A 24,003-nucleotide genomic window follows, 5' to 3' on the forward strand; every position below is an offset into this window, starting at 1 on the left:
ACTCTTTATTCCTGTGTTGTTTGTTTTAAATTTCGTGGAAAGCTACACGAAGGCTATCCACGCTAGCTGTCCCTAATTTAGCAGTGTAAGACTAGAGGGAAGGCAGCTAGTCATCACCACCCACCGCCAACTCTAGGGTTACTATTTTACCAACGAATAGTGGGATTGACCGTCACATTATAACGCCCCCCACAGCTGAAAGTGTGAGCATGTTTGGTATGATGGGGATTCGAACCCGCGACCCTCAGATTACGAGTCGAGTGCCTCAACTACCTGGCCATACCGGGCCTTGTTTGTTTGGAATTAAGCATAAAGCTGCACAATGGGCTATCTATACTTTGCTCACCACAGTATTGAAACCTGAGTTTTAGAGGTGTGATTCCACAGACATACCGCTGTACCACTGGAAGGCATGATTCCTTCACACATGTTATATATATATACATATGATGATGATGATGATGACACTTGTGTACATCCTTTGTTTGACTGACGACTTGTATCTCATACTATTATTTGCAGACTTCTTACAGATGGATAGCAACTGTTTCCTGTTAAAATACGAATGAATCTTTCCACTTTAAATACAGCTTTGAAGTCATAACGCTTACTAACATCTGATGATTCTTTTTTTTTAAAAAAAAAAGGCTTTGGCATTTCCAACACTTTTCTATATTTGTACCGGTTATTTATGTCACATTGTGCGTGTATCTGCACGCACCCTATTGGAACCATCGAAAAGACAAAATTATTATCCAAAACGAATAGAAAATAATGCGATTTCAATAGGCTGTTCTTTCACTTCTTATTGTTTCAAACAGCATAAAAAAATTGGTTCGAAAGCGTAATATAAGTAAAATAAAACTTCTCCTTAACTCTTGAAAAGTAATTGCGTACGACTATTTTACAATAAATATTAAAATGTTTGGTGAAGAAAATCATTCGCGAGCGAAGAATCATTTTAATTAGATGTGGTATTTTTGTTAGGTTTCACGAGATACAAATTTACAAAACACAGTTTATTTCTATACTCAGCAGAAGGTTTAATTTACTCAATTTATAATGAATATTTAAGCATTATGTTCTAATATTAACCTGTGTAAATTTTGTATATACACAAGACATAAGCAGACACACAGAAACAAATGAATACTTATCGTAAAAAGGCAGTTAACGTTACAAAGAAATCATGTTTCTTTTGAGACTAGTTTTAATGCTTTATAGCTCGTTAAACATCAATGTATCAGTCTTTTAACTACGTTGTATGTAAAGAAATGTGAAGTATGTGTGTGAACAAATATCGAACATCAAACAAATACATGTTTTAACAGATACGTGTTGAAAATGAATTGTCAAAATATATTGTAATTACCCATACTTTAAAGGGGATTAAAATAAAAGCTTTATTATCTGATGAAAAGACATAGAAACATTTCCAATTCAGAATATAAGCTGTTACTCAAGATAAAAAAGATATTTAATGAGAAAAGAGCATTCATTAAATTTTGTTTGTTTTTAAATTTCGCACAAAGCTACTCGAGGGCTATCTGTGCTAGCCGTCCCTAATTTAGCAGTGTAAGACTAGAGGGAAGGCAGCTAGTCGTCACTGCCCACCGCTTCTCTTTTACCAACGAGTTTTTACCAACGAATAGTGGGATTGACCGTCACATTATAACGCCCCCACGGCTGGGAGGGCGAGCATGTTTGGCGCGACGGGGATGCGAACCCGCGACCCTCAGATTACGAGTCGCACGCCTTAACACGCTTGGCCATGCCGGGCCCCATTCATTAAATAGAAAACGAGTAAGAAAACGAGCAAGAAATCGATTAGTAGAATTTGTACACTATTTCTAAACCTTGATATGCCTGCAAAGACTAAAACACTATAAATAAACATTACAACAAGTCATTAAGCTAAAAAAAAGGTGTTTCTTATTTTTGCTTTAACATAATTTTATAAAAAACACGGGTATCTTTGTCAAATATACAAGTTCTGAGACAGCAAAATACATAGTAAACCTTCAAGGTTTTTTAAAGAGATTTTTCTGATTAAAATCCTGTGTTATAGTTATAAGTTTATTGTACCGGCTCCTTAAAAAATATGAAAACCTTTGCGCATGTCTTTCGTTATCAACGGACCACGTTTTTTGTGTGTTTTTTGCATTTTTTGTAATTTCAAGCCGGTTTCTCGTCATCAAAAATTGTCCACGCTAATAACTAGGCCATGCGGAAATATACTAGGGCGTTACAAAAAAAGTGATGCTGTCATTTGTCGCATTAACTTGTGGTCAATAATTGTTTGATTCAATAAAAAATTAAAAATGTACCTTCTTTTATATTTCTATTCTTTCTTTATTTGTGGTAAAGGTGTTATATATAAATTGTATTAGCTAAGAAAGACTTCTAATATATCATCTGTATCTTCATGCTTTTATTTGTGATAAAATGAAAGAGGTTTTGGGATTATTTTTTCTTTGATTGAAGTACATAATTTCAGATCATTGCTTAATATTTCATTTGTATAAAAACAGTACCAGAAGAAATGTTATCTTTTAAGTAAAGAACCACTAAATTACTTTCTTTCTGGACCCACGTGTTCCACATGGTTTTTGGATCTAAATTAATGGTGACATTTAAAGCAAAAACATACTTTAAGAAACACGTGCCACACACTTTACTTACAACACTTTGTCATTATAAACTCAAAAACATAGAAAACACGTGGCTTAAATGGACTACCCAAAACATTTGTTTTCAGGACCTCAAACAACGGAATTTCTATTCTGCTCATCTGAAAAACCCAAAATGATGACATATAGTAAAATTGAAGTATATCTCACATTTTCGTAACGGAAAAACTGAAACGTTATACTCAAGTCATCTAGGCTGAAAGCATTCTCTTACCAATGCTTGAATACAAAATTTTCTCCCCTTAGCTCAAAGGAAAACAACGTTTAATCCACTCTTTGCTTATCACTTTAGCTAATTATATTTCTTGACGCACCTGTTTTAGTTTGAATAATATGTATATTATATGTATAGTAAAACATTCTGCATTATTCCCGAAATATGTTGTCCATTTTGAATGGTACGAGAACTTACTAATTTAATTGATTTTGTTTGTTTGTTTGGGAATTTCGCACAAAGCTACTTGAGGGCTATCTGTGCTAGCCGTCCCTAATTTAGCAGTGTAAGACTAGAGGGAAGGCACCTAGTCATCACCACCCACCGCTAACTCTTGGGCTACTCTTTTACCAACGAATAGTGGGATTGATCGTCACATTATACACCCCCACGGCTGGGAGGGCGAGCATGTTTAGCGCGACGCGGGCGCGAACCCGCGACCCTCGGATTACGAGTCGCACGCCTTACGCGTTAGGCCATGCCGGGCCAATTTAATTGATAATTGCAGAACATATTTTTTAAAAGTTACCTTGCATATTAATCACAGAAATGAAACACTATCAAAAATAAATATATATGTAATAGTTTGACCAGTACTATTCGATAAGGCAGTATTATCAAGTTTTCCTTAATTAATGCTTTTCTATAAATTGGCTTTATTTAAAGTTACACTACATGGCCAAAAGTATGTGAACACCCAACACACCCATATGTAGTTGTTGAACATCTCATTTCAAAACCATGGGCATTAATATGGCGTTGGTCCCCCCTTTGCTGCTATAACAGCCTCCACTCTTCTGGAAAGGTTTTTTCAATAGATTTTGGAACATGGCTGTAGGGATTCGCTCCTATTCAGCCACAAGAACATTAGTGAGGTCAGGCGAGAAGACCTGGCTCTCAGTCAGCGTTCCAATTCATCCCAAAGGTGTTCGCTGGGGTTGAGGTCAGGGCTCTGTGCAGGCCAGTCAAGTTCTTCCACACCAACCTTGGCAAACCATGTCTTTATGAGCCTTGCTTTGTGCACGGAGGCCTTCCCCGAACTGTTGCCACAAAGTTGGAAACATACAATTCTCTAGAATGTCATTGTATGCTGTAGCATTAAGATTTCCCTTGAATGGAACTAAAGAGCTTAGCCCAAACCATGAAAAACAACCCCACATATTATTCCTCCTCCACAAAACTTTACAAATGGCGCTATACATTCGGGCAGGTAGCGTTCTCCTGGTATCCACCAAACCTAGATTCGTTCGTCAGACTACCAAACAGTGAAGTGTGATTCATCACTCGAGAGAACGCGCTTCCACTGCTCCAGAGTCCAATGGCAGTGTGCTTTACACCACTCCACCCGACACTTGGCATTATGCATGGTGATCTTAGGCTTGTGTGAGGCTGCTCGGCCATGGAAACCCATTTCATGAAGCTCCCAACGAACAGTTCTTGTGCTGATGTTGCTTTCAGAGGCAACTGTGTTGCAACTGTGGACAGACTATTTTTACGCGCTACGCGCTTCAGCACTCGGAGGTCTCGTTCTGTGAGCTTGTGTGGCCTATCGCTTCTCTGGGTCACGAACTCGAATCTCTTTATCCAGTAGGCTCGCCTTTGCAGTCATGAGAGTGTTGTAATGTGAAGATCAATCCCACTATTCTTCAGTAATAGAGTAGACCAAAAGCTGGCTGTGGGTGATATTGAGAAACTACCTTTTTATCCTGTCTTTAATTTTTAAATTAGAGACGGGTCGTGTATATACCCCTTGAATAGCTTAGCGCGAAATTCAAAACCAAACATGTTTATTTGAATGCTTTAAGAACTGCATTTGAAAAACAGCAAAATTTGCAACATTTTTTGTTATTTCGATGAGAAACTAATAAGTATTTTAAGAGAACGAGGGACACGTGACATAACTGTGCAATAAAAGAGTTCCTTAAAGTGGAGCAGCGGAAAGACGCCTCAACAAACACGAAGTTAATTCAACATTTTGTAAGCGATTTTCATGGAAATGTACTTTCCTATTCAGATTTTTTTTTTTTTATTAGTTTAAGTAAAGTTAAGAAAATAGTATTTCTTTTTAGGACTGAGTACTATGGCACGCCTAACCTCCTACACAATTGGCTCGTGTACCTGACTGACGAGAGTGGATAAAGTTTATCTGTCCTCTATAACTTTTTATGTATATAATACAAAGAACTGATTAGTCTTTTCGTCTTTACTCATCTTATTTCCTACGTTGCCTAGCTACGTATAAAATAAAATTTTCTTCTTTTGGCTTCGTGTTTGTTTGTTTGTTTGTTTTCAATTTCTCACAATGTAAGACTAAAGGGAAAGCAGTTAGTCATTACCACCCATAGCCAATTTTTGGGTTATTCTTTTACCAACGAATAGTGCGATTTACCGCCACATGCTGAGTTTTTTAATTCATGAAAATAGTCTCTAGATACGAGTCACATTTACAATATGAAGAAAAAATATTTGTATTAAAATCGTTAATGTCGAGTACAAGAGAATACAGGACAAAAAGTGAATCTTGCTGAAGCTTTGTTGCACGTTGTAATATTCCTAGTTCAAGTGGACAGTCATATTATAAAAATTGGTCGTTAACCAGTGACAAATGTTTTCTAAAATGAATACGTTTCACCAAGTTTAAGGAAACTCTCCACCATACATGAATATTATGTGATTTGCCAAGTTTAAAAAAACATAACATCACACATGGATATTACGTGATTCACCAAGTTTTAAGACAACTCTCCACCATACATATATATTATGTGAAGACGTTTATCATAATTGGTGAATTACATATATATATGAATAATATATATCTATATATATATATAAATCAAAACCTCTATTATTAACCAGAAAATCATCTGAAATATTATATGTTGTTTTTTTTAATTTACTCTCCACAAATGCTTTCACATTTGTGATGAATTATCAAACAAAATTATAGTTCAGTTAATTAGTAAATAAAATTATATTTATAAGAATTTACTTTATGCCACTGATTATTCATAATTAAATCGGCATGTTAAATTAGCAACATTATTTACTTAGTTAAGCAATGAGGGTCATCGATGAGATTCGAAAGCTTATTACTCTAAAAATAAGCTTTCAATACCCGCGGTGGGCACAGAACAGATTTATCTTTTCGCTTTACAACAAAAAACCCGGCATGGCCAGGTGGTTAAGGTACTCGACTCGTAATCAAAGAGTTGCGGGTTCGAATCCCCGTCACACCAAACATGCTCACCCTTTCAACCGTGGGGGCGTTATAATGTGATAGTAAATCCCACTATTCGTTGGTAAAAGAGTAGCCCAAAAGTTGGCGGTGGGTGGTGATGACTAGCTTCCCTCTAGCCTTACACTGCTAAATCTGAAACGGCTGGTGCAAACAGCCCTCATGTAGCTTTACGCGAATTTCAAGAACAAAAAAAAAAAACAATAAATGGTTCATTTTTATTCATGATCCACTTAGTTTGTTTTGATCAAATGTTATTAATATGTTTAATATGTATTAAAATGTTATTAATTATTTGTACGGTGAAATCACCATCTTTCTATTTGTGGTTTTTAAATTGCGGATTAAAGTTTGTTAGCAATAAAACTTTTAAAATTGGTATGAAAAATCAATGTTAAATTTTTATGTCGATCTTACTCATAATTACTTTGCTGAACGCATTAAAAGTTTAGATTCATATTTTTTTATTCAAGGAGATAATAAACGAAAGAATGTCAAGAACATCATAAAAACTGTACATCAAATTAAGCTGAAATCTGAATGACTGTACCAATCTATCAAGATTCAAGAGTTCTTACCATTAGATGTGGATCTTATTATCCTCCAAACACGCACGAAATCATTTTAGAAAATAAACAAAAAATCCATGTGCTAGTTGTAATCGAGTACATGCTATGAGTAAAGACAAAAAAATATTAAAACTTTTAAAGCAGGAAATGCAAGGCGAGATGTAAAAAATTATTCCTAAAGTTTTATTATGGAAACTTGATCTTATCTTCTTCAAATCAACATCATAAACACCACGATCTTTTTCAATTACTCGTTCATACAAATAATATCATAGCAGGATTATTCAAAATAATCTAATACGTTAGAAGAACCGTTCTTGTTGGATTTATTGTATAATACACAAACACACACACATATATAACGAAGGCAGGGGAGGCAAACGAGATTCATTCTCGAAAACCACATTCTTACCCGCCTATAATGTTATAGATTTTAAAGTTTATGAGCTTTTCACAGTTGGAATGGAAGTTTTCAGGAAAATATGGAGGTTTCTTCACATTGTGGGAGTGTTTGAACGTTTTTTTATCATTTTTTATGTGCCTTAATAGTCTTTACTTCGTGCGTTCGGAAAGTTAAACTTATGGAAATGAAATTTTCAATCACCCGTCTCTATAGTAATAAACCTTTCAGCTATTCATCACATCCCCGCCCTTCGGGGAATGTATATAGCTTTTGACGTCATCGTTTGATTAAAACTACACTTTAAAATCAAGTTGGGCAGGGAATAAACGACAAGAAATATAACCTCAGCTTTTAACTATTCAGTACTTCTATACGTTTCCGGATCTGCCCTTAGCCCGTTTGAAAACCAAACGTCAATATTAGTTATTGTCGTTTAAATACACATTAGAATTGTATCTTGTATTATTCCTCCTGTCATTGTTTTTTGGACGAGTATTAGTTATTGTCGTTTACAGACATATGAAAATATACAATAACAACAATAATATTATTATTTTTTTAATTTACAAGGTGTTTAAATCTGAGTGGTTAAATGTTTCTAACCATTAAACTCATGTCTCTCCCCTTCATTGACTCTGTAGTAAGTCTTATAACCCTAAAAATAGGATTCCAGCACCCGTTGTGCAGCTTTGTGCTTAACAGGGAAGAAACAAACAAGCTTATTTACGGTTAGGGCTGATCTTATGAGTAACTTCTACTTACCAGCTACTATGCATGAATAATAAAAGTCGACAGCTGTGTAAAGTCAGTGTCTGAAAATTGATTATGCATCATCATATCCCTTATATCATATCAATATGAATATCCATTTTTTTTTACCTTAAAAGCTTTTCTGTGTTAGGAAGCAATCCATGAGATATATTATTATTATTAACCGTTATAATACTCATTTATTAAATGATACGAATATTTTACTTCAATATATACAAATATATACTTCAGAAAGGTTACTGTTTACCTCGAGTTGCGTATATAAAACTACTGCGTGAATACTTGTTCAATACGAGACGATTACAGATATACTATTTATTTTTCTTCACTTTCCAATGTAGCCATTCATAAAATGTTGCTCCCTTTTGTAAACTTTGGTAACTATCACATTCACGCAGTAGTTTTATATACGCAACTCGAGGTAAACAGTAACCTTTCTGAAGTATATATTTGTATATATTGAAGTAAAATATTCGTATCATTTAATAAATGAGTATTATAACGGTTAATAATAATAATATATCTCATGGATTGCTTCCTAACACAGAAAAGCTTTTAAGGTAAAAAAAAATGGATATTCATATTGATATGATATAAGGGATATGATGCTGCATAATCAATTTTCAGACACTGACTTTACACAGCTGTCGACTTTTATTATTCATGCATGTTATTCGCGGTTGCCTATTCAACAAAGGTAAAACCATTTTCTATTGGTCGAACAGCATGACATGTACGAGAGAAATTAGCACTCATTACAAACTCGCATTATAACCCTGGGCATCAATTTTCATTCGAGAATATGTCTTGGATACTATAATTTAAGGCTTAAGGTAGACAATAATGTAACTGAGCTTTGTGAAAAACATGCTCGCACGAGAAGCTAAATTGAAAAATAGTTAAATAATACGTTTATGTGAGAATATATATATATCTCTCTCACAGAAACGTATAAACGTAGCCACATGTTATATCAGAGTCTTAAACCAATATATAGACCAGTATCCAGATGAAAAATAATAAATGTATCATATAAGGAGAGAAAAATGTGAGAGCTAACTTCCATTCGTTCATCAAACTTTTGTTTTTAAATATCAGTGTTTTTAAAAGGAAAACCAATTATTTAGATCCCTATTTTTTTTTCATTTTAATGAACCGTATTGTACGTTCATAAAACGTGAATTATATTCCTGATGCTTAATAGAGAATTCCGACCCTAAGATGGAAACCCGATTAAAAAAATATTTTGCGTGATTGGCATTCTTTTGGAAATAATAGCTATTAAAATAATAAACCAAATAGTTTTTACTAAATATAACGAAACTAAAATTAGATGGAGCAAAGTTAGATTACTCACATTAGCCAAGTTATTTTACCGTCTCTAGATAACATTCTTTATAAACCATATATTACTTTTCACGAAGACATAAAACCTGATATTGAGTAACTTAATACAACATTAACGGCTGTCAAGAAAGAATGGATTTCAAGACAAAGTTATTAATTAAATAAGAAAACAAATGTTGCAACATTAAATAGTCAGGGAAAAATGCATTTATTGCTACTTTTTAAGTGAAACACATCGAAGTGTATTCTAACTAAAATAGTTTCTTTGGTCTGAATTTAGCACAAAGCTACACGAGGACTATCTGCGCTAGCCGACTCTAATTTAGCAATGTAAGACTACATGAAATGCAGCTAGTCATCACCCCCCACCGCCAACTCTTGTGCTGCTCTTTTTACCAACGAACAGTGGAATTGATCGTCACTGTATATTTCCCTCACAGTTGAAAGGACGAAATTGTTTGATGGGACGGGAGTTCGAATCCCCAACTCTCAGATTGCGAGTCGAGCGTCCTAAAATATACTTAAATTAATTTAAGCTTATAAATATACTTTCTTTTCCTTTATAATTTCTCTTAAGATTACCTTTTTTTTAAATTATAAGCAAAGCAGTTTATTTCGATAACCTTTAATAATGTAATTCGAACCCGTGCCTCACAGATTACAACTCAAGCACTCCTAGCCATCTGGCCTATCCAGGCCAAAAAATAAAGAGAACCAAATTTACACCATTTATCTTTCGTAGCTATGCTAGCTATACTTTGTGCTGCATATTACCTACATACACTTATGTATGTATGTATATATATATATTTGTATTATATCATAGAAATCAAAGTACTTCTGATTGATATCAAGCACACCAAAGGAGTCCAGTATTCCCTGTATTCTTTCAGTGAAGTGACTGAGACACCTCAGTGTCCTCTCACAGAAACGTATTGGTTTTGTGTTATATGGTCCTAAGCGAAACAGTGGCATGTCTGCGGGCTAACAACGTCAGAAGGTGGGTTTCAATTCCAAAGGTGGGCAGAGCACAGTTAGCCCATCGTGTGGTTTTGTGCTTTATTACAAACAAACAAAATTATGTTGCCTGTGAAATATTCATTATAATGTTGATGAGAGAGCTTAGGTCTATTTAAAATCATCTCACATTTTATGTTCATAGAATCATAATTACTAACGAGTTATAGTGGTATAGGTACGCCATGGTAACTTGTAAAACCATTTCTCACGTAAACAAAAATATAGATATTGAAGGAATATCAAAGATGTACATTAAACATTTTAACACACTAGTAGAAACCAAGAAATGAAACAAATTAAGTAACGTTGCTTTACTATTTCCAGCAATAGACCCGACATGGCCAGGTGGGTTAAGGCGTTCGACTTGTAATCCGAGAGTCGGGTTTGGATCCCCGTCCAACCAAACATGCTCGTCCTTTCAGCCGTGAGAGCGTTATAATGTGACGTTCAATCCAATTATTCATTGGTAAAAGAGTAGCCCAAGAGTTAGCCGTGGGTGGTGATGACTAGCTGCCTTCCCTCTAGTCTTACACTGCTAAATTAGGGAAGGCTAGCGCAGATAGCCCTCGTGCAGCCTCGAGCAAAATTCAAAAACAAACAGATTTGCAGCAAAGGAAACAGATAAAATCTTGTAAAATGAAACAAAAACATTAATAAAATAAGTGAATGAACATGTATTCTGTGAAGCGTAAAAATATTTACTTACTATACTAACCTCGTCTATATAGCTATAAAGTCTATACAGCTCTAACGAGATTGACTATACTGCTCAGGTCATAACGAACATTGAAGAGATTCTAGACTGAATGCCCCCCAGTGGCAGAGCGGTATGTCTGCAGACTCACAGCGCTAAAAACCAGGTTTTGATACCTCTGGTGGGCAGAGCACAAGTAGCCCAATGTATATTTTCTGCTTAATTCCAAAACAAACGAGTGAACTAGTCTGAATATTTCCTTTTACGCTACATATGCGTACATACGGGGAGAAGGGTTTGTAACATAGGAATAACTTTCACTAGAACCAGATATTTCATTGTGTTTTCCGGAAACGTTCTCAAAAATTAACTACTTCGTTAGGACAAGTTTTATATCCGAGAAAGTATGTTGACTGGTCTTTAGAGTTGCTGTTTAGAAGTTCATGTATCCAGTGTTTAATGTTATATGGTTAAAACCTAAGTTTTAGAAATAAACCATTAAGATGTACACAAGAACTAATAATAAAAGTTTTTTTACGATATTGACATAAAACTCTTATTCTACCATAAATCTCCATTAGGACACTGTGAGGCTACTGATACATTGAAACCCTTTGTTAATTTGTTCTTCCATAAATCCCCATTAGGACACTGTGAGGCTGCTGATACATTGAAACCCATTGTTAATTTGTTTCTTTAAATCGAATTAAAAAAGCGACAAAGGAAATATTTTAAAACCTGTTCTTGTTTTTGAATATTACCTGATTTGTAAAAACGGTTTTAATAATTTCTCTTAAAAATTAAAACCATAGCTGGTTCAGAAAGGCCTATGTACAAAAATTTGACAAAAATAACATCAAAAGTTTGTAAGAGACAGAAGAAAGTATGCATGTGTGTTTTATTCTAACAAAGAAATATCGAGCTATTTGCTTTGTCCATCCAGGATAATCGAGCCCCTGATTTTAGCAGTGTAAATCCTACCGAAAGACAAAAATTAAAACATCCAGTTATATGTGTTGTTATTATCTGTTTGCTTCATGTTGTTGCTATTTTTGTTAATCATCACAACTGAAAAACTTGACTTCGGGTTTAGAATTATAACATTTTGAGTCTGATATTAACTTCCACTTATGATTATAGTAATTTTTAAACTTCTTTGAGGTTCGGCATGGCCAGGTGGTTAAGGCACTCGACTCGTAATCTGAGGGTCGGGGTTCGAATCCCCATCACACCAAACATACTCGCCCTTTCAGCCGTTGGGATTTTATAATGTGACAATCAATCCCACTATTGGTTGGTAAAAGAGTAGCCCAAGAGTTGGCGGTAGGTGGTGATGACTAGCTGCCTTTCTTCTAGTCTCAAACTGCTAAATTAGGAACAGCTAACACAGATAGACCTCGTGTAGTCTTGCGCGAAATTCAAGAAACAAACAAACTTCTTTGATGGTACTAAGGAAGTACATATGCAGAAATAGAAGGATTAATTTTTTGTCATTTCGTGGTAAAACTTTTGAAAACTCTTTGCGAATTTAAATGAAAATATCATTTTATAAGAAAAAAGAAAATAATATGTTCGTTTGTGTGTGTGTATGGAAAACAGACGTTCCTTCACTACATCATGTAGTCGAAGTAATATGGCTGCTGAAAACGTCAGTGTTACTGAATCCTGTATATCTGATGTAATATTAAAATGTCCTTTGACTGTCGCATTGGAAGAATAGTTTTGAAAAAAGATCCTTAATTAGCTTGTACAACATTCTGCATATAATTTTACACAGCCCTGAACGCCATAATCTATGTAATCATTTCATCAAAACTGTTATAAATGCGGCCGCGAATAAGAAAAATATTTTGAACTCGCTTCAAAATTCCTATGTACGCTATTTGATCTATTCGCCCTCAAGTGGCATAGCAGCATGCTTGTTGTTGTTTTTTCGTGCAAAGCTACACGAGGGGGGTCTGCAGTGTGAGACTAGAGGGGCAACTTGTCATCATTATCCACCGCCAACTCTTGGACTTCTCTTTTACTAACGAATAAAGGAATTGACGGTAACATTACAATACCCCTCACAGCTGAAAGGGTGAGCATGTTCGATGGGACGGGAACTTAAATCTGCGACTCTCATATAACGAGTACAGAGCCCTAACCACCTGTTCATGCCGGGATCACAGCAGCAAGTCTGTGGATTTCCAACGCTAGAATTCGGGTTTCGACACCCCTGGTGGGTAGAGTACATATAGTCCTTTGCGTATCTTTGTGCTTAACTGTCTATAGTCTGTTTTATTTTTGTTTTTCATTATATTTGTTGTAGTTTCTTGTTTGTTGTTGTTTATTTCGTTTATTTCATGTTATTTTCGAATCCCTGTCACCGAATATGCCCATTTTTTAGTCATGGGTGCATTATAAGTGACAGTCAATACCACTCTTCGTTGGTAAAAGAGCAGCCCAAGAGTTGGCGGTTGGTGCTGTTGACTATCTGCTTTCTTTCTAGTATATCACTATTAAATTACGGACAGCCAGCGCAGATAACTCTCTAGTAGCTTTGCGTTAAATTCAAAACGAATACAAAACAAAAACCAAAAACTCTTTTCTTAAATTTTTTTTTCGTTACCCTCTAGAAGTTACATTTTATTACCAATAAATATTTCAAAGTTTATACATATAAATTTTAGAGGCAATTACCTCCAGCACAGAAAACATTTCACCAACCCAACTTTTCGATCACATTTCTGAATCACACTGACAACATTTCAGTTAACCTAGAATTACTGTTTGTGTTCTTTAAATCACTTTCTATTACATCTTTGTCATTTTGATGAGTTTATTAAGCTAGAAAGACTACATGTTTTATATATTTCAAAATATCAATTGTCGGTCATCATTTTAACTAAACAACTACTTAAATTTTCGCAACAACTTGATATCACTTTTATTAATATTTTGTCTGTCGATTTATATCTCTTTTAGACCACTTTCAAAATGTCAAAATTTGGAATAACTGAAATGTTCCATAAGCTATTTCACTCAGCAGTTATGGTAAAAAATGTACAAAGTCGCTCAAACTTTTTAAAGAATACATCTCGCATTAGCTACCCGATACTGATTATTTTTCGAATGACGTTATATATCTTCATCATTAACTTCTGATCACAGTAAGCAGCCTACGCAAGTCATCATAAAAAATGGCCCTAAATGTTAATACAGCTAACTTATAACTTTCTTAACTATAACTGATTTATTGGTTCGGTACATTACGTTAGCGATAATTCGGCCATAATGTTCGAAAAACTATGTAGTATACGTACTTCTTCATGAGTATATAAATATTAATTTTTATTAATATGCAATTTGTCATGTACGAAGCGTTTTCCTGTCATTTTAGATTGTTTGTTTTGAATTTCGCGCAGAGCTACGAGCGTTATTTGTACTAGCCGTCCCTAATTTTGCAGTTTAAGACTATAGGGAAGGCAGCTAGTCATCACCACCCACAGCCAACTCTTGGGCTACTCTCTTACCCACGATTAGTGGGATTGACCGTGACTTTTATAACGACCCCACGGCTGAAAGGGCGAGTATGTTTGGTGTGACGGGGATTCGAACCCGCGACTTTCAGATTACGAGTCGAGTGCTTTAACCACCTGGCCGCGGCGGACCGTCACTTTAGATATCATGAGTTATAGATTTAGTTATTTGCAGACACTTCTGGAATCAGTATCTTTTGATAATGTGCTGCCATCTAGTGGCCACTACTTGTCAGCTTCTAAGCAAATATACGAGGTAACGATGATCAATACACATAGTATCGACCTCGCTACAGAACAGTGTCATGTCTGCAATTTTGCGACACCAGGAAAAGGGTTGTGATATTCGTGGTGTGCAAAGCACATATAGTTCATTGTACACCTTTGTTGTTTAACTTCAAACAAGAAAAATATAATATGTTAAGTATTATAATTTCTCTCGGATATGTCTTCGATTTATTATTTTACGTATTACGATTTCAAACAGCCGGAAATTTTTAACTTAGAAGTTAATTAGTTGTGGATATGTATTAAATTTATGTCACTTTCTTTCTTAACACAAATATATTTTAATAAACAAAAAAAAACAGAACGATAAAATTTATAATAACAGTTGTTGCAAATAGTTATTATAAATAATTATTTATATACAAAACTTTTACACACTCAAAAACAATATTCAGTCTTCTATCTGGTCTGGAACTGAATATTTTATCAACGACGATCCAGGCCCACGATGCACAAATTACTTTTATGTTGATACACAGATATACCGCATTAGTTCTGTTCTTGTTTGGCCTAACGCGGGTTACGAGCTTACTTTTCACTGAGTAAAATAGATATTTAATATCCACGTATAAATACTAACGTTCGAAGTTAATTCACTGAAGTTGAACGATTTATAATGTTCGAAATCTATAAACGTTCCTGGTCAAATTATGAAGTTTTCCGGTTAATAAGCGTTGATCACAGTTATAGCTTCCGAGATGTATAGTTTATTGAACGTAGCTGACCACCAATATTTGTCTTGTAACAGCTTCTTTTATACTCAATAGACGAGATTCTCGAAAATTCACTTGGTAATAATATTCCAACATATTGTTGATTCTCACACTCGGGAATCTTCGCACATATTTAGAGAACAAGAGGGACTTGCGTAATGTGTATTTAACAATATTTGTTACATGCATTAAACTGGAACAAACACAAATATTAAAATAAATGTATAACAATAAATCCGTTGCAAATATTACAGTATGTGTTTAATAAATAAGGATCTGGAAGATCTACTTGTTCGATTCGAAAAATTGCACAAGATGTATGAGTAAAGATACAACTGATTTACCCAGCTCTTCTATAATATAAGGATTTTAATTCGATTTGTTAGTAGTTAATCATAATGTTACAAATTGGGTTGTCTGTGCTCTATCCAACATGGTTACCAAAAACCAGGTTTCTAGACTTGTTGAGCCCGAAGACATACCGTTATGCCACTGGTTTTAGGGCACGTTATACGTGTTTAGACATTAACCCAGAACGTCGGGACAAATTACTTTAACAAGGTTACTCCCCATAAAACCGAAAGCACGCATTAAATATCAATAGCTTTCCACTATACTATAACTTGTAATATTACATTCCTACCCACAGGTGTAATATATACGTACACCACTATTTATTACAAGACCACAGAGACCAATATACAAGCATTACCTGCAGTATATTAAACATATAATTAATTTCCAATTTATTCTGAAGTCTGTGTAGGTACTTAAGGTCTGATCACACATAAATATTTAAATTCTGCGTCAGTTTGTGTATGGAATGGCACAAACATCTTATTCAACAGTTGAATGGAAACAGTTATCACTGAAAACTTTTATTTTTTGGTTATTCTATGCACTGTTGGCCTCGTTTTCAGTCAGGAGTTTTTTTTCGACTTGGAGTACACTTTTATTGCTACTTAAAAGCTCTGCTCTGGATTTGATTAAGATATGGCTTTGAAGCTCGTTAGTGTCTGGATTTGGTTAGGATGTGGCTTTGAAGCTCATTGGTGTCTGGATTTGATTAGAATTTGGCTTTAAACTCGTTGATGTTCTGAATGCCCTGTTGCGTGACATCTTCCACTTCCATGGATACCATTGAAGGTCCCATTATTACAAACGTTGCATAATTCAGTTTTATAACGTTTGCCGGTCAGAAACTCGTTAAAAGTATGTGCAACCCACACCGTTCCATTAACGCTGAACCTTCCGCAATTCAAAAGACATTAATGTTGACCCCTATCAGGTAGTTTGCAATTTCAAGCAAGCTGTTTTATTCTACGTTATGAATTTTCTGTCATAGAAATAAAACCTCATTTTGCACTTCTTTATTGCTACAAAATAAATGTCCAATGGCATTTCTCTACGAATTCATTTAACACTTTATGTTATTTCAAAACACTGTTTAGTTTTCCTGTCGGTATGATTATATCGCATTCCATTGTTACTATTCATATACTATTTGCGAGGAAACCATTAGACTCAGCATAGAAACAACTTTCACAATGGAAAAAAAAGTAAAGTTATCAAGGTTGTTTCACGTCTTATCATTAAAATATAAACATGAACATTTTAAACATTAACTCTGCTTTAATGTTATTATACCTTCCTTAACTGTTTTCATGTCAGCATTCATTTTTACAGCATAACTGAAAAATGTTCAGGAAAATACGTTTGATCAAAACAGGAAAACTTTGCAGATACTTTGTTATAAAGGGTATCCAAATACTAAAAACTTTTGCAGATTCTTCATTATAAAGGGTATCCAAATACAGTGGCACCTCGAACTTAATCCGTTCCAGAAGGCTGTTCGAAAACCGAATCAATTTTTCCCATAAGAAATACTGTAAACTAAATTAATCCGTTACAGACCTCCAACAATTACGCATTAAGGAGCATTTTAAGTAAAAATATTGCTTATTTATACCTGTATAATAATACTTACATGCATAGTCAACCACAAAAACCATAAACACATTAAAAAAACAAACGAAAATTTAACTGCACTTTACCTGTGCTGAGGAGAGCTGATGGCGTAAGTGAAAGATGGTAAGGAACGTGGAGAGTAGAAGGGTTATTATTGTTTGAAAGGGGAGTCACCTTCTATAAAAACATCAGGTAACTCTCCTTCTGGGTTCTTTCTTTTTCTGTCTCTTTGCACCGCTACAACCTGCTTGAGACTCACTGGACCTATTTCTCACTAAAACTTGTCTAATGAGGTTTGTTTCTGCCTGCATTTTAAAATGTTTCTGAAGTAAGAACTGGCAATGTCATTGAAAAGGTTTATGCTGCGGTTTGCTACAGCTTTGTCAGGGTGAAATATTTCCACAAAACTTTGTAACTCTCCCCATTTTCCACACATTTCCTTGATTACTGAACTAGGAACGTCCTCCCTTCCCTCCTCCTCATCTGAAAACACTTCCTCAGTTGCTTTCTGTTGCTGCTCCTTCTGAAGGTCTTGGAGTTCTTCCGTGGTGAGCTCAGTGTTGTGGTCTTCCACCAACTCCTCCACATCATTACCACTAATATTCAAGCCAATACACTTGCCTAGTGTATGTGAGGCTCAGCCTCAAAGCCTTCAAAGTATCTATCTGCTACTGAGACTGTCCACAATTTCTTCCAGGCTGAGTTCATGGTCCTCAAAGACACTTCCATCCAGGCTTTGTCTATGATCCTCAAGCAATGGAGGATATTAAAGTGATTTTTACAAAACTCTATAAGGGTTAACTCTGTGTCAGGGTCACTTCAAAGCACCTTTGAAACAGTGCTTTGGTGTAGAGTTTCTTAAAGTTTAATATGACCTGCTGGTCAATGGGCTGAATGAGAGGAGTCGTGTTAGGGGGCAAGAGCTTCACCGTAATGAAACTGTACTCCTCCACCAACCCGTCCTCCAAGCCTGGTGGATGAGCAGGTGCATTGTCCATCACAAGAAGGGCCTTGAGTGGCAACTGGTTTTTCGTGAGGTAATTCTTTACACTTGGGGCAAACACTTCATGGACCCACACCATAAAAAAATGCCTGGTTACCCATGCTTTACTATTAGCCCTCCACATGACATTTAGTTTACTTTTCAGGACATTATTTTTCTTAAAAACCCCCGGGTTCTCAGAATGGTACACAAGCAAAGGCTTAAGTTTTAAGCCCCTACTTGCATTACTACATAATAATAGAGTTAGCCTGTCCTTCATTGGCTTATGTCTTAGCAGTGACTTCTCCTCCTTGGTGAAGTGGGTCCTCTTTGGTATTTTCTTCCAAAAGAGGCCTATCTTATCACAGTTGAACACTTGTTGGGGAATAAAACCCTCAGCTTCTACATAGTCATTAAATTCCCTAACAAATTTATCAATAGCGTCTTTGTTAGAACTGGCACCATCCCCATGTCTCACCACACTATGTATGCCATTTCTCTTCCTAATTTTTTCAAACCACCCACTACTAGCCTTAAAGGCATCGTTCTAGGGGTGTTTTTCAGGAGATCAACATGCAACTGCTTTACTTTCTCACAAATGATGGTTTCAGAAATGCTATCACCAGCTATCTGTTTTTCGTTTACCCAAATCAACAACAGTTTTTCTACCTCTTCCATTGTTTGTAATCTTTGTTTCGTAAGCACTGTCACTCCTTTTGCAACATCAGCTCCTTTGATGACCTCTTTATTTTTCAGTATGGTGTAGACTGTAGACTTCGCCATACCAAACTGTGCAGCAAGATAAGACACGCGAACACCACTCTCATACTTCGCTATGAGATCTTTTTACACCTATATTGTGGCTCTAACAACTTTTCTTTTTGGTTTGCTGCTTTCATTATCCTTCTCTGACTCCATGGTGCTTTATGTAATCAGAATATTTAGAAAAAAAAGAAAAACGAGAACATTCACAGTAAATTTTAGCGGGGGTGTGAACTGAGCGACAGGTGCGGGTAAAATGTTTTGGACAAACTTGGCATGGGCCGAAAATGGCCAAAGGGTCGTTCGGGTCATCAGTCAGGTTATTTCGGGGGTTCAAGCCACGACAGCGTGGTTCGGGAACCGAGTTTATGTTCGACAACCAAGAATTTTTTTCTCAAGCAATATGTTCAAAAACCGAATTGTTCGAGAAGGGAGTCGTTCGAGAACCGAGGTACCACTGCACTAGAAAATTTTGCAGAGACTTCGTTATAAAGGGTACCCAAATACTAGAAAATATTGCAGATTCTTCGTTATAAAGGGTATCAAAATACTAGAAAAGTTTGCAGATTCTTCGTTATGAAAGGGTATTCAAATACCATAACTGACTTCTGACTTTACTCAGCGCCAAGAAGAAACATAACTAAGAAAAATAGCAATATTTCTTTTGGTTTCACGTTCAGAACAAATGAAGTGAAAACAAGCTTTTTCGTATATTATGTATATTCATATTTCTAGATAAATACATCTTTGTTATAATAACATGCATTTTCTAACACGGAGACCGCATATACTGTGACGTAATTGGTGAAATAACATTTAAGAATTAATTTAATTCTATTATTAAAAATACATACCTAGAATGTCAAGGTATAGCTCTTACTTATATGCCCTTCCCCTTCTTAGTACAATGGTAAGCCTACGTATTTATAACGTTAAAACTAGAGGTTCGATTCCACTCAGTGGACTCGCTAGATAGCCCGATGCGGCTTTGCTATTTGAAAAACACGCCCAAACAAACTTATTTATATACATATAACGCGATAATCTTAACCCTCATGTGCTGTAAGATTGTTTGTTTTGAATTTCGCGCAAAGCTACTCGAGAGCTATCTGTGCTAGCCGTCCCTAATTTAATCAGTGTCCCTAATGTTGAGAATTTATAGCACGGCTCTAAGACAAACGAGCCGTTTTGGAAGGACTAGAGGAAGCAGCTAGTCATCACCACCCACCGCCAACTCTTGGGCTACTCTTTTACCAACGAATAGTGGGATTGACCGTCACATTATCACGCCCCAACGGCTGAAATGGCGAGCATGTTGAGTGCGACCGGGATTCGATCCCGCGACCCTCGGATTACGAGTGGAACGCCTTAACACATTTGGCCATGCCGGATCTGTGTTCTAAGATATTTTAAGCATATCATAAAAAATTAACTCTATTAACTTTTAAACTTATGAAAATACAATGGTTTAAAGTGCTTTGGTATTATGGCATGACTTACTCCATAAAGTTCAAAACTTACAACCCTAATGTCCATGAATATATTTCCTAAAGTAAACGCAACAGGTAGCTTTATATAGCTATGCTCAAAACAAATACTCCATTAAATAAATAATTATACAACTCGTGTTTTTTTTACACTTAGTTTACTTATCCGTACTAGTTATAACACTTAAAAAAAATTTGAATATTGTTATTATTTGTTTATAACATTATTATTCATTTCCACATTTATCAAGATTATTTCGCATTGTTAACTTGTATGTGGATTTAAGAGGAAACTAAATTTCCTAAGGCAATTGAGTTTGATGAATTATTACTGATTTTATGGTCAAAACATTGTTAAAATCAAAGTATGAATCTTATGAATCAATATATTCTAATTATTATCTTATAAATCAATATATTCTAATTATTATCTTATGAATCAATATATTATAATTATTATCTTATGAATCAATATATTATAATTATTATCTTGTGAATCAATATATTATAATTATTATATGTTTTAGTTTTTCTATATCATTGATTTATATAATTTACTTTCTTTATTCAGTTGCAAGTAATATTTTGTTCTGATCCATGTAGTTACAGTACGCTTACGAATTATTGCAATCCATCCACAGCAATATAAAACGATTTCATAAAACATTAAACAATGAATAGTAAAAGTTTTAATGTGCAGAAAAAGCATATAAAATATACAAGGTTAAAATTCAAGAAATTCTTGAAATGTTATAGCGCCATCTATTGACTATTCAGTAATATTAACTGATTTTTGCTTCAAGCTTCGTTTTTGATAAGAAATAATCTTAAAAGACACTTTTTCTAAATTAAGGTTAAATCTGAAAGATTTATTATTCATTTAAGTAACGATAACTATTCTCTTAAATATGAACTAAGATGTCTGCTAGTCGAAACATCGATCAGTCGGATATTAATCGATAAAAAAAGCAGTACCGTAATAACACGCTCATAAATAACACAATTCAAGCAATAAATATATTTACAGAATTATAATATAGTTTGAGGTTAACTTAAACGATCCCCCTTTCACAATGTTTTCCTTTAATTATACTTCATCATTTCTTTGTTACGGCAGAAAACAGCTTCATTTAGATTTGAAATTATTATTTTAGTTTGAGAAAGGTTATGAAAAATCAGACTTGAAGCAAAGAGGATTGATGAATAAATCAACTGATATGACGAACTGATAACGAATATCAGGTGTGTTGAATATCATGATAACGTTTTACAAATTTTTCTTGTTGTATGGCATCCTTTTTTGGTATGCCACTACAAATTTACAATTAAGGTATTAAATATAGTGTTTCGTATCTGTGATTTATCAACCAGAATTTAGTCTCCAGAAGACGTTTTATCTAAGCGTAATGTAAAGACGTCTACAGTAAAACGTAATTTTGTATAATATTTTTAACTCCAAAGCTGCTTATATTGAATAAAACTTACCTTTCAATCCGTAAAACTTAGGAAATGTTTGTGGTTAAAAATAATATTTCCTTCAGTATTTTACTTGTAGCTACAGGTAGAATTCCAACATTATTTTCCTTCTTTATAGATTTGTTTGTTTAGAATTAAGCACAAAGCTACACAATGGGTTAGTGGTGCTCTGACCATCATGGCTATCGAAACCCTGTTTCTAGCCTTATGAGTTCGTAGACATACTGTTGTACCATTGATAGTTTTTTCTATAGGGCAAACTAGTATTTCTTTTGAGAGGATTGTAAATACCTTCGTGTAATTTATTTTTGGTAAAAAAAATAAAGTAACCCACATACTATTTGAAATCATCTCCTGCTCTATAACCTCGCACAAGAATCAACTACCTCGTTTACAGTTGTTTACAAGTCAAAGAACTGTTGTGTAGCTCTAAATACCAACGATAATCGTACACTTGATAAAATACATCAATCTCAGTTTCATAGCAATAATTAATTCTCAACTTTTTAAATCAAAGATACTATGCATGGAAATACGAAAATTGCCAGCGAAGATGTTTGAATCATTTTAAAAAATGAATAAAAACAAGTGTGTAGGTTTTTGTTTTAAACAGTTTTTTTTTCGAGAATGTATATGATTTTTATACATAGTTTTGGTAACTAGATTATCATGAAGAGATATTTGAAATTTAAAATAACTTACACAGCAGACAAAAATGTGATAGCGTGCCTTTTACAATGTGATATACTTGGCAATTTATTTATGATAGTTGTAAAAATAAAACTCAGTAGCCATAATAGTGATCCATTTTAGTTTGTCTGTTTTGTACTTTTAGCATAAAGTGATTTCTAATTTTGAAGTGGTAAGCCAGAAGAAAAACAGCTAACCAAATATATCTCGCCTACTTCTTAGATACTATTGTGTGACCGAATAATTTGTTTGTTTATTGTTTTGTTTTTCTTAATTTCGCGCAAAGCTACTCGAGTCCCTAATTTAGCAGTGTAAGAGTAGAGGGAAGGCAGCTGGTCATCACCACCCACCGCCAACTCTTGGGCTGCTCTTTTACCAAGAAAAAGTGGAATTGACCGTCATATTTATAACACCCCCACGACTGAAATGGCGAGTATCTTTGGTGCGACCGGGATTCGAACCCGCAAACTTCGGATTACGAATCGAACGCCTTAACCCACCTAGTCATACCGTGCCGTGTGACGGAATAATGAAATATGCACACCATTCTACAGTCCTGGGGTGTGAGTTGTAAAGGTATATTAATGGGACGAGAAACATAAATTATTTGTACCAAATATTCTTAATTTCATGTAAAGCTACTCGAGAGCTATCTGTACTGTACCGTCTCTGACTCAAGTCGAACACATCTAGTCAACACCAACTGTTGTCAACTCTTCGACTACTCTTTACCATCAACAAGTGAAATTAACCCTCACAGTATAACGATCTCACAGCTAGCAAGAATATCTGGTGGCGAGGTCTGAATCCTCGACTCTTAGCTTGAGAGTAAATGACAAGTCGAAAATCATAACCATGCCAGATCCTCAGTGTTACAAATATATATAGTTTGTATCATTTTTACTAGAGGGCAACACTTTCTTGTAAAGTGAATATGGTTTTTGCCGTATTCATCGATCCAGCAAAATCTGTAATTATTTAGCCAAGAGAAGACGAGAAGATTCAGAGAAATTAAATTTAGTATCGCATTCTAAAACCAGTAAAAAATACATTACATAGTTTCTTCTGGATGGGATTACAACATATTAAATAGATACAAAAAATATATAATCATAACCAAAAGACAGTAAAATTGTAATATATGTACATTTAACATCAACGTTCATGAAT

This window comes from Tachypleus tridentatus, chromosome 12 (assembly GCF_004210375.1).
Source record: "Tachypleus tridentatus isolate NWPU-2018 chromosome 12, ASM421037v1, whole genome shotgun sequence".
Classification (NCBI taxonomy): Eukaryota; Metazoa; Arthropoda; class Merostomata; order Xiphosura; family Limulidae; genus Tachypleus; species Tachypleus tridentatus.